Below are 10,901 nucleotides of genomic sequence, written 5' to 3'. Positions count from 1 at the left end.
CATTGTTTTACAAAGTTGCACTTTGGGCAGTGGCCTAAGCCTTTAATACGAGCACTTGGAAAGCAGAGGCAGGTGTTTCTCTTGAGTTTTGAGGCCAGCCTGGTCTACAGAGTGAGTTCTAGGATAGCCAGGGCTACACAGAGAAACCCTGAGAAAACAAAACGAAATTTAAATGAGAGAGAGAGAGACAGACAGACAGACAGACAGACAGACTGTCTCTCTGTGTGTCTGTCTATATTACTATATAGGGATATGTTATGTGTATGCAGGTACCCTCAGGACCAGATTAGGGTATTAGATTCCTTAAGGCTGGAGTTCTGGGAATTGAACCCTGGTCCTTTCAAAGAGTAGCCAGTGATATTTGTGAGCCATTTCACCAGCCTCCAAAATATTTCTACATGAAAGAAATGCCACAGAGGCTGGGCGGTGGCACATGCCTTTAATCCCAGCACTTGGGAGGCAGAGGCAGGTGGATCTCTATGGTTTCCTGTCCAACCTGGTCTATAAAGTGAGTTTCAGGACAGCCAGGGTTATACAGAGAAACCCAATCTTGAAAAACCAACCTAATTAATTAATTAATGTATTATATGCCTGGTGCCCACAGAAATAAGAAAAGAGTATCAGATTCTCTGGAATTATCAGACTTATAGGTGGTTGTGAGCCACCATGTGGCTGATGGGAATCAAACCCAGGTCCTTTACCAAATCAACAAATGCTTTACCAAATCAACAACTGCAACTCTCTGTAACTCTAGTCCTAGGAGAGCCTGTAATCCCAGCACTCGGGAGGCAGAAGCAGACAGATCTCTGTGAGTTCAAGGCCAGCTTGGTCTAGAAAGCAAGTCCTGGACAACCAAGGTTACATACAGAAACTCTGTCTTGAAAAACTAAAAACTAAAAACCAAAACCAAAACCAAAGCCAAATCAAACCAAACACCAACCAACCAACAAACAAACAAACAAACAAAAAAGAAAGAAAGAAAGAGAAAAGAAAGAAAGAAAGAAAAAGAAAGAAAACCAAAAACCACTGAACTAAACCAAAAGCTGAGCTTAGAGACTGAGTTCCTTTGCAGGCCCAGAGTGGAAGCAGGAATTACTTTCTCTGTAGAAGCCTAGGAAGGAAGATGGGAAGGGCAGCTACAGTGGTCCATCAATAGACAAGGTAGGTCAACATCAGAGTTCAGTTGATGGTTACTCAGAACCACTTGCTTAAGGAAGGGCCAAAGGCAGTCATGGTGGCACACATCTGTAATCTCAGCACTCAGGGAGGCAGAGGCAGGAGTATCTCTGTGAGTTCGGGATCAGCCTGGCCTACAAAGCAAGTCCAGGACAGCCAAGACTACACGAAGAAACCCTGTCTTGAAAAACCAAAAAGAGGGGCGGTGCAAAGATTTTTTTTTCTTGATGGTCTCATAAAGTGAGCATACTCATTGACAACCAGGCGTATGCCAGCCTGAGATGAATGACACAGGAGTTTAGATACTGGTTCCATCACTGACCGTGGTCCCTGACCGCTCTCAGCTCCCAGCACTAATATCTTTGAGTAGTGGTCTCCCACATTGAGCCGAGTCACTATCTGAGTGTGTCAGAAGTGATGCTGTGAATTCTGAAGCTACCTCAGAGTAGCTTAAACCCTGTTCTTGGACCACTAACTTTAAAGGTTATAAGGAATACAGCTTTATTTAATAAAGAATGACTCTGATCCCCGCCCCCCCCCCCAAAGCAAACTTCCTGGTTAGTAGAGGGAACTAGTTATTGGCCAACTCTGAGGATTTAGTTTCCTCTTGTGTTTTCACTACCACCCCCGTAATGGCTCCTAAAGTGTCGTCCTTTTTAACATCCTAATATCGAAGCAGGAAAACCTCTTCCTTTGCTCAGCTTGTCCCACTGAAGACAGGCTAAAATTTAAAAACAGTTTCTGTGTAATTAAAGAGAACAGAGGGGAAATAAACACAGAGAAAAGATGTATAAAAATATTCTACCAGCACACATTATATAATCCCATGTATATTTAATTTGCCTTCATGTATGCATTTGTGTATATGTATATATAAACCATTTAAAAACTGGGGCTGGAGAGATGGCTAATCAGTTAAGAGCACCTTTTCCTCTTGCAGAGGACCTAGGCACAGCTAAACTATTTTTATAGGCCTCTGTGAAAGAGAGGTATGGAATGGCTGGGAAAGTAGGAAAGGTTAAGTATAGAGGGACTTGGATTTAACTTTTTGTTTTACTGGTGTTTGTGCACACTGAGCCAGCCAAAGGCCAATCTCAAGTGTTGACCTTAGGAGAGCAGACTAAGTCTTGACCTCTGTTGAAATTACAAGTCACCATGTTTGACTTTTTTTTTTTTTTCCAGACAGGGTCTCACTCTATAGCCTTGGATGGCCTACAGTTCTCTGAGTAGACAGATGGCCTTGACGTCACAGAGATCAGGGTGCTTCTGTCTCCTGAGTGCTGAGGTTAAAGGTTGCTTAGACTTGGATTCTTTTTTGTTTTGTTTGTTTTTTCGAGACAGTGTTTCTCTCTGTGTTGTCTTGGCTGCCCTGGAACTCGCAGGGATCTGCCTCCCAAGTGTTACGAATTTAATGATACAGCGAGGGGATACCATGGTGGGCCATGAGGATTTACACCAGGCAACACATCTGGTATAATGAGGTTTATTGGGGGAAGGAACCCCAATATTGAGTGAGGGCCTGGGGAATGGGAAGAAGGAGATGAGTGGACATGTAGGTAGGCAGATAAATGGGTAGAGCAGATCATATTTCATCTGGGAAGCAAACATATGCAAATGCAGGTCATAAAGCAGTAATGTTGCTGGGCGTATTATAATCTTAGGCCTCAGTGCTGAGGCAGGCCAGTCTTGTGTTCTAGGCTAATTTAAGACTCACAGCCAGGAGGATGCTCTCAAACAAACAAATCTTGTAGTCTACAAGGTTGTGTGACCAAACTTTTCCTGGGGAGACTTAATACACACATCCGTCTGCAGTGGGAGTTTTGGTTTCTTTTAAAACTCAGTTATATTATGTAAACGAGTTTTTGTTTTAATCCCAAGTGTGGGATATGGAGTTGCTTTTAGTTCATCAACAGCTGATAATTGCCTCAGGAGGCCTGGTGAGGGGCGCGGTCTTTGCAAGCTGCAGTTAGTTTAATTCTGAGGACTCAGAGAAGGTATAAATATCAGAGCCCAGTGAGAGGAAGGGGAGCTTTGAGGAGACGGACAGAAGAGGAAGGAAGCTGCTGGTTCTTTGGGCTGTTGGATATCCTGACAACTGAGATTGATATTTTCCCAAAGAACCAGAGGAGCCTCACCAGCTGGAACTAAGTCTAAAGAGGTCTATGTCCCCTGTCCCTTCTAACCTTCTTTCTCTCCTACCAAGAGTTTGAGGTAGGGGATTGGAAGGGTGTTAGAGGCAGTAAGGAAAACAAAATAAATTAGAGTTAAAAAGTAGCAAGGACATTTATCTATTCTCCCCAGTTATGGGACACACACAGCCCAAATTACAGATACCACCGAAGTACATCTTGGTGAATCAATGAGTTTTATTGGGGTTGACTTACAGGAGTACGGTGAGGGGTTCCTTACGGGAGCAGAAATGACTCAAAGACAGCTGCATCACCAAAGCCTACCTCAGCATGGGTGACGGCGTCGGGAAAGCGGGGAACTTGGAGCACACTGCACAGCTTGAAGGCAGCTCAACAGGATGGAGAGCATCTGTTCCTGGTGCTTCTGTGGATCTAACCTTCTTCCGGGCAGCCTAGCTGGTTTCTGTTTCTTCCAAACAGCTGCTCCAGTCTGGGAGTCTTCTTTGCAGTTTGGCTTTGCCCTTCGGAGAGGAACTCTCAGCTTTTTATTGCTTATTCTTGCAGGAGGAGCCTAGTGAATCTGGTCATCTTCAGGGACTTCCTGAAGCCCTGAAGCCCTGAAGCCCTTTTGAGTGGTTTACCTTCCTACTCAAGGTCGTTCCCTGCAGGATGCAATGTTTCAATCTTGAAGGAAACTGTTGCACAACATACAGGCCTCTGGCTATAAGCTAGGAATGGTTCCAGGCCCTTCCGTGTATGTGTGTCATCTTTCTTGGACCAGCAGACTTCCCAGACATGTTCTTCAAACTGTTTAAGGTAGAAGTGCTAGGGAGGCAAGCAGAAACATGCAATGCTTCTTGAGGCCGGGACCTTCAGCATCTTTACACTGTAACTTCTGTCCATGTTGCTGTGCCCAGAAGCAAGTAAGATTATCATATCATATCCACATCAACAGGGTGGAGAAGTGTTCTAACTTTGAATTATGACAGATCTACATTTTAAAATATTAGTATATTTTTTTAAATGTGTCTTGACTACATGTGTGCATGACTGGTACCCACAGTAGTCAGAAAAAATGGTGTTGGAACTAGAGTTACAGATGTTTTTGACCCATAATGTGGGAGTGCTGGGAATCAAACCCGGGTCCTTTGCAAAACCAGTAGGTACATTCATACACATCAACAGTGAAAAAGCCAGCCGTAAGCTCTGGGACTTTCCAGCTTACTTTAGATGGGAAATGAGAGAAACATTGTTTTCTCAAAGTAGCAAACAGGAATAGGTTGTTCCCCATTTTAAGATTTTACTGGCGAAAGCAGGCTCCTGCCTTGTCAGATGCAGTATTCTTACTCAGAAAGTGTCAAAGCGAGCGGTAACTCTTAAAAATAATAATTTATTTTTATAAGAAACAGGAGAAAAACATCATCTTGTATAAAGGATGCTGTGTGTGCAGTACTCTACTATATATTAAGGTCTGAAAGTTATTGAGACTTCATTCTTGTCGTTCAGAGAGATGCCAACCCCGAAAACTTCCCTTGAGTTAAGAGGACGGTTGATTAACGTCTCTGCTAATCCAAGATTCTAGTACATTTCAAAGTGAAAAGGGTCTTTTTTAAAAAATTGCTTTTTAAGACACCCAAGAATCAACTCCAAGTAAGCATTAACAGCTTTAAAAAAAAAATGAGGTTAAGTTCTAATGTTCGTCAGGGGCTTATTAAGACAGAAGCCTCTTGCGTGTCTCATTTGAGCCCCTTTCTAGGGTCATTATTACGGTTCCCACGTTCATCTCAACAGCGTATCACACCACTCAGTATTTCGTTCTCGTAAAAACTGGTTGTAGAACATCAAAAACAGTCAGACTGGAGCCCTGAAATTAACTCGGTGTATGCTGTTGCAAGTGCCGGGTCTCCCACAGGGAGCCTGCAGGAGTCTCAGCCCAGCAGGATCAGCCCCCGCGCGCACCGGGACAACCGATGCTCTTTGTTAAAGAAACAAATACAAGCCGCGGCGGCGGGGAATGGTGGTGATGGGGGAAAGAGACCCTGGCGTTTGCATGCATAACTGCGCCTAAGAAAGACCATTAGCGAGTCGCTGCAAACGCAGGACATCCTGGGCACCGTGTCATTGGCTTTTGTGCCCGGGAAGGCGCGTGAGAGTGCCCTGCTCAGAGGCTCCCCTTTGTGTGAAAGTGTGCAAACCAGAAGCCTGCAGCTCCCGCTGGTTTCCTCCGTTTCCCCCCAATTTGTGGACACTTGGAACAAGATACTCTTCCTCCACTCACACGCACTCCTTCACCCTGGCCCCGAAGATCCCGAGACTTGAGTTACTTCTCGGTGACGGACAGGCATAGGAGCGACAAAGGCTCGAGCGGGCGGTCGCAGCTCCCCGGCCCCCCCGCCCCCCGAATGGGGGCCGCCCGCCGCGCTCCGCAGCTGCGCGCTGCGCCGCCCGCCCGCCCGCCGGCCACCGCGGGCACCAACCGCCGCGTAGCCGGGCCGTTGGGCGGTGGTAATTTCTGGGAACGGGGCGGGGTCCGGGGTGGACGCGCTAGGAGGCGGAGCGGGCGGCGCCCCGGGGCCCCGGAGCGGGCGGGGCGGGGCGCCACGTGCGTCAGTGGCCCGGCGGGGCGGGCCGCGCGCTCCTGCCCGCCCCCGCCGCCACCATCCACCGAGCCCGGGAGACGCGCGGGGACTCTGAATACTGGGGCTGACAAGAGTTTTATTTTGTAAACCCAACACTTCCCTGACGCTTAGTCTGCGAGTGCGGAGATCTGGAAGCCCAGAGTTGGGAGGGGATGAAGGGTGACAGCAAGGACTCGAGAGTGGCCCAAGGGGTGCACGTATCGTCCCGGCTGGGCTGCAGGTGCACGCACCGCCCCGCCGTCCCCACGCGCCCGTCCCGCGGCCGCAGCGCAGTGCAGTGCGCGACGTGGGGGAGTAAGGAAGCCCCGGGGACGCAGAGAGGGACAAGTGGCTAGCGTCTCCACCTGAGCAGGAGGGTTCGGGCGAAGTTGGGCACCGAGGAGAGGGCGGGATTCGAGAGCGCAGGAGGTGGGCTGCGGGGGGCCCGAGGGCGGTAGGGAGTATAAATAGCCGGCCCGGTTTGACAGGCGCTGCGGTGACTGGCGGTGTCGCCTCCCCCGGCGGCGCGCGGGGAGGGAGGAGCGCGCGGAGCGGCCGGGTGGGGGAGGCGGACTCTAGTGTCCTGGTGGCGGCGGCAGGAGGCCGAGGGGGAGGAGCCGAAGCGGGTGCGGAGGGCGGGGGCCGGCCGCCGCTTCCCCGCGCCCGGCTGTGTCGCCGCCGTCGCCTCGGCGGTTGCGGGGGGGTGGGGGGGAGGTTCTGTGGAGCGGCGCGCGCGGGGGGCGCAGCGCGGTTTTGTCTGGTCCTGTAGTGCGGAGCGGCTCGCGCGGTGGCCCGGGGAGGCCCCCTCGGCTTCCCGCAGGACGCCGGGCCAACAGCGGGTGACTGCGGCGGCTGGGCCGGTCTGCGGCCCTTAGGGGAAGGGCAAGGGACACGGCGACGTGGAGGGAGTGCAGGTAAGAGCTCGGGGACGGCGGAGGCCGGCGGGAGCGAGCGGGAGGGAGAAGGAGGGCGCGGCGACCCAGCCCGGCTGTCCCGAGTGTCGCCTCCTCCTGGGCGCCCCCGCCCCGCGCCTGTGTTGTTTGCTTCAGCGGCGGCGGAGGGGCTTTCCGGAGGCTGGGGCGGTGACACCGGCGGAGCTGGGGGTAGGGCGGGAGCCCGCACCGGAGCGGCCCGGGGCAACGGTCGTGGCGCCGAGGGACCGCGGCGCGCGCTGTTTACCTCGCGGCGCCAGTCATCGCGCGGCAGCCGGGCTGCCGGGGAAGCGCGTCCCGGGCGGCAGTTTCCGTCGCCGTCGGGCCTGCTCACCGCCGCCCGGGCGGGCACGACAGGTTGTACCCCGCCGTTCTTTTATTCTCACTCTCCGCTGGTCCTTTGCCGCCTCCTTCTCCTAGTTCCCGGGGGAGCTGGGCTGCGATCGCAATCTGTGTTTGCAACAAAACAACAACAACAAAAAAACCCGGGGCTCTTGGAAGCTCCCTGGTCCGGTGCCGCCTCTCGGGTTCCCTGCTGGCGGAGCTGGCCCTGGGGGACCTCGCCGCAAGTGTAGTGAGCGCACCGCGCGCCTCGGTACCGACTGTGCTCCAGTGGCGCTGCGCGCGGCCGCCGGACCCACTCTAGTGGGACATTTTTACTCTGTCAGCAAAGGACGGCAAAATAACCTACGGGGCCGAGTGAGTGAGTCCCAGGGCAGTTTCCGATGCCCCTCATGGGCCAACTTGCTGGGCTGCCCTCCTAGGAGCCACGTTCTGGGCTGAATACCCTTTCTTTAAGTTCTTAGTACTTTATCAAGTGGGCGTAAGATGGGGGTCGTCACTGTAACCCTGGAACATCTTTCTCGTGTTCATGACATTAATCAATGGCTTATGCTTTCATCGGGCAGTGAGAAACTATAGTAGAAATCGCGCCTTTGATCTTCAGATTTTTGCGTTTCTTTTTCTTCGCGTCCCTGTTGAGAGGCACTATAACTCACTTTCCCTACCGCTAGTATCGGAACAATGTCCGTCTGGGCCTTAGTGAGATAAGATTGTATTTTTGTGGCTTACAGTTTTTCAGAGGGTTGAATGACTTCATATGAGACTGGGGACTGTTGAATTATGTTTAAAGGGATTTAGGAATAAGGTTTATAGAAGACAATACAGTTTACAGAGTTCATACATCCAGTAAATAATCGAAGTAGGAATCTGGTGTCTTCAACACTGGGAAATTTCAGTATCTAATGTTTTTCTTTTTTTCTTTTTTTGTTTCCTTTGGTTTTCGAGACAGGGTAGTCTCTCTTTGTAACCTTGGCAGTCCTATAACTTGAGCGGTATACCAGGCTGGCCTCAAACTCACAGAGATAAGCCTCCCCCCCCCCCCCCACCCCGGTGCCTGGGGTTAAAGGTGCGTGCCACCATTACCTAGCAATGTTATTCTATTTTTAAACTTAATTACTTAGATTAATCATTGTACCTTGCAGACACACATAGTTACAAAATATTTGGAGAGAATCTGAAACTTTGGAGGTTTTTTTGTTTCTGTTTCTGTTTTTGTTTTCTTCTTGACACAGGGTTTCTGTGTAGCCTTGGCTGTCTTGGACTCACTTTGTAGACCAAGGTGACCTCAAGCTCACATAGATCTGCCTGCTTCTGCCTCCCAAGTGCTGGGAATAAAGGCCTGCACCATCATGCCCGGTTCATTGTCATTTTTAAGGTCTAGTCACATATGGGTCAACAATGTAGCTCAGTGGCATAGTGCTTGTTTTGCATGGAGAGGGCTCTGAGTTCAATCCGCAGTACTACCAACCGAGATACCAACGACTAACTCCTGTACTGGTTAGCAGTCACTCATTTTGCCCATCATTCTGGCCCTGTGGCTCTCTATGCCTTTGCTTGTTCTGGGAATGTCATGTACAAGTGTACAATATGTAGTCTTTTGTAATTGCCTTCTTTCCCTTGGCATAAAGTCTTTAAAATTTGTGCATGTTGTAGCATGTGTCAGCACATCATCATCGTTGTTGTCACTATTTTGCTGAGTAATGCTTCTTTGCACGGATACACTTCCTTACGTTAATCCATTCATCAGTTGATAGGTATTTGAGCTTCCCCTTGTTGGCTATTGTGAGTAATATTTGTATGCATGCTCTCCTTTGTGTGGACATGCTCTCCTTGGAGTGATATTTAAAAAACCCAAAAATCAGCTTTTTGCAACAATATCAAAAATAATTACTCCATTTTGAGTGTATAGTCCATTTCTTTTTCTTTTTCTTTCTTTCTTTTTTTCTAGGTGGATTCTTTGTGTAGCCTTGGCTGTCCCGGAATTCACTCTGTACACCAGGCTGGCCTTGAACTCACAGAGATCTGCCTGCCTCTGCCTCCTGAGTGCTGGAATTCAAGGTGTGCGCCACCACTGCGTGGCTTAATCCAATATTTGTAAATAAATGTATAGGATTGAGACTATCCCAGGCTTGCTCTGTCATACTTTTTTCCATCCACCCCCGATATTCGCTGTGCTCTGTTTGTGGTTAATCCTCACTCTCCAAAGCCCAACCCTAGCCAGTCACCATTTTGTTTTATCTCCATGTTTGTTCCCTCTGGCTGTTTTTGCCTAATGGAATTATAATATGCACTTTTTAAGTTGGACATCTTTCACTGAGCACATTTTTGAGTTTTTTCCCCCTATATTGCAACATGTATCAGGACTTTATTTCTGATAGATAATATACACTTTATGGACATTCCATATTTGTCAATCTACCAGTTATGATGGGTATTTGAATTATTTCCATTTTCAGACTGTTTATAGATACACCTTGGAAGTTTGATTACAAGTCCTCATGTGCATGTATGGTTTCCTTTTTCATGGGTGAACACATGGGATATGATTGGCATATGTCTAACTTTCAGAGAACCTTCCAAACTGTTTCTCAAAGTGGCAGCACGATATTGCATTCTCATTAGTCGTGGACTTGAAGTCCAGTTTTCTGTATGTCCTTGCTAGGATGGATGTGAAGTAGTCGTGATAGTGGATATGTATGAAGTGGCTATTGACGTTTTGGGTTTTCTTATGATTCATAGTGTTGGTTATCTTTTCATATTGTCAGCAATCTTAAGCTTCCTCTCCTCTCTTTCTTTCTTACAGTCTTAGTTAAACATGCTAAGCAAGTACCCAACCAGAGTTCTATGTTCACAGCATGTTCATATCTCTTTTGGTGCCATAGCTAGTCAACTTTTTGGTCCACATTCATTCATTCATTTTAAGACAGGGCTTCTCTGTGTAGCCTTGCCCTGGACTCATTTTATAGACCAGGCTGGCCTCGAACTCACAGAGATCTGCCTGCCTCTGCCTCCCAGAGTGCTGGGATTACAGGTGTGCGCCACCATGCCTGGCTCCACTTTTATTTTTTTATAAATAATTTTAGAGTTGGACTGAGAAAACACTCCTGAAAAAAGGGCCATTTGAATTTTGGTAGAGGTTGTTTTGAATCTATATCTCAATATGGGGAAAATTCCTATCTTAACATTGAACATGTGAAATGTATTTACTGATCTTGAGTATTCACTTAAATTTTACATAGTATTGTTTACTATGGTCAAAATGTGGCATAGCAGATCTCTGGAATTTATTTACCTTGTACAACAGAAACTTTATGTCCTTTGATGGACAGCTAGGCATGGCTCTTGCGAGACTCCAGCTCCTGGAGACTGCTGTTCTCTGCTTCTTTGAGTTTGGCTATTTTAGATAACTCATAGAAAGTGGGCCTGCCCTCTGGGCCTGCCTTTTTTCACTTAGCATAATGTTCTCAAGGTTCATCCATGTTGCAAATAACAGAATTTCCTTTTTTAATTTTTAAATTTTAATATTTTAATTGAAACAAGGTTTCTCTTTGTACCCTGGCTGTTCTAGAACTTACTCTGTAAACCAGGCAGGACTCAAATTCAGAGAGCTGCCTGCTTCTGTGTCCTGAGTGCTGGGATTAAAGATGTGTGCCACCACCACCCAGATGAATATCTTTATTTTTAAAAGCTGAGTAATATTTCAT

At 48.3% G+C, this 10,901-nt stretch overlaps 1 protein-coding gene across 4 annotated transcripts in view; it reads left to right on the top strand.

The window, feature by feature from the left end:
- Positions 1–6,674: 6,674 nt before the first annotated feature.
- The window catches only part of ELF2 (E74 like ETS transcription factor 2), an 81,091-nt gene continuing 76,864 nt past the window's right edge, over positions 6,675–10,901 (top strand). For 2 of the 4 annotated variants that reach the window (XM_084769018.1, XM_084769016.1), the window contains exon 1: positions 6,678–6,837. The gene's annotated coding sequence lies outside the window, so the exon portion shown is untranslated. Of the gene's footprint in view, positions 6,838–7,073; positions 7,213–10,901 lie in introns of those variants that run through there. The other 2 variants (XM_084769019.1, XM_084769017.1) reach the window with 2 other exon arrangements.

Source organism: Acomys minous (genome assembly GCF_964271855.1).
Source record: "Acomys minous genome assembly, chromosome: 19".
In the NCBI taxonomy this organism is placed as follows: Eukaryota; Metazoa; Chordata; class Mammalia; order Rodentia; family Muridae; genus Acomys; species Acomys minous.
This window is presented reverse-complemented; position numbering and strand designations above follow the sequence as displayed.